This window comes from Condylura cristata, unplaced genomic scaffold, assembly GCF_000260355.1.
Source record: "Condylura cristata isolate star-nosed mole 26May11 unplaced genomic scaffold, ConCri1.0 scaffold00017, whole genome shotgun sequence".
NCBI classification, from domain to species: domain Eukaryota; kingdom Metazoa; phylum Chordata; class Mammalia; order Eulipotyphla; family Talpidae; genus Condylura; species Condylura cristata.
In genome coordinates, this window is record NW_004567118.1 from 21934940 (window position 1) to 21936753 (window position 1814).

Below are 1814 nucleotides of genomic sequence, written 5' to 3' on the forward strand. Positions count from 1 at the left end.
AGAGAGAGAGAGAGAGAGAGAGAGAGAGAGCGTACTCAAATGATTTTGTGAAATGAAAAAAATTAAAATGACTTTGTCATATAGGTTTTTTGTCTAGAGACTAACTCATCCCTGTACTCCCCTTTCCCCACAGATTTTTGGAATTCAGAGCATCAAACAGGAGATATTGCAAAACAATTACAAATTAAAAGAGGGCTCCTCTTCCCCATTTAAAAGATCTCCTTCCCCTTTGTTTACTTTGAGTATTTACTTTAGAAAATGTGTATATACTTCCTCCTTTCTTGGAAATGTGTATATAAATCCTTTTTCAGGATAATAAATCATTTGTCAACTTTATGGCCTGGAAATATCTTTTTCAAAGACCTTGGCACCATCTCTTCAAAATAGAAACGTTGAGGGAGGAGTACCTTATCTCCCAGTTTCTGAGGGAGGTGCCTCCTTCCAGAAGCATAGTGGGGAGCAGAACAAGTGGATCGGCACTGCTGAGGGGAGCAGTGGGCAAGAAGTAGAGTTCTGCTGTGCGGTATGGATTAGCTCCCTACTGGAGATAGAATTCCTGCTGCAGTGGCTGCCGATACCTTGATAGTGCTGAGACGTTAACCCCTGCCACTAGGGAGGCCCTATCAATTAATCTTTAAATTAAGTCATTTTTCTTCTGCCAGTTCAATCTATGGTTGAACATCAGTAGTGATTTTTGATCGCAGGAATTGTATGTTTCAATTCCAGAACTTCCAGTTGTTGTTTAACAATTCCATCTCTTTCTTAACCATCTGCATTTTGATGTGATGTTGCCATCACACCTTTCTCTGCTTTCTTTAGTTATGATTTTCCCTAATTCTGTAAAACTAAGTAACTATTACTATGCACTATTTATGTATTCACATATTTAAACTTCTTATGTTGCCTATTTTGAACTCTTTCTTAAATTTGTCATCTGGTCCCTATGTAGCAGTTTCTGCTGCCTAATTTCTGTCCTGGTATGTGGGCTTGTTCTTTCCTGCTTCTTTGTGTATCTTGTAATTTTTATTAGAAACTGAATATTTTAGACAATATATTGTAGCAACTCTAAGTATCAGCCCCTGCTGTCTTCTGGAGTTGGTTGCTTGTTTAATTATTTAGTGATGAGCTGGATTAGTGAAGTGCTCCCTAGAGTTGAAACCCACCAGGACTACCTTAGGTGTGTCTATAGCTGCTCTGAGAGGACAGTGGTTGGGCAGAACACTATTTGACTTGACCACCCTCACAGGTGAAGTTCCACTAATTGCTGGCAGATTGCAATATTGTTTTCAACAATGTTCTGGCGTATAGATTGTTCCATAAACAGATCCAATCTAGTTTGGGCTTTTTTTAAGGAATGTTCCCTGAGGCCAGTGTTTGAGGCTTGTTCTGACTTAGGGAAGGCTCCTCCCAGATAGCTCTTTCCTTGTTTGTCTCCAGCAAACTTAACAGCCTACAGTTTAACCTGTATTTCCTATTATTGTATCAGTCCCTTTTCAACTGATTTTCACTACAACCTCTATTTTTTAGAGTTCTCGTAGGCTTGAATTTCCCCACAATCAGCTGCTAAAGAAGCCCCTTTCTTTGGAGAAGGAAAATATGCCTCCCTTCTCTAACCTACCTCTTCTCTAGCACAAAAGTGAAACCATGCAAACTTGGGGATATGTCAAGGTTTGTGGGTCCTTACTTGTGGGCTTACAACTGCAAGACAGGACTCAGACTTAGGGGTGCTACAACAGGGGTTATTAACAAAGCAGAATTTGGGAAAAAGGAAAGAGTTCCTAAGGTCATAAATGGCTGGTTGTCCTATCCCAGAC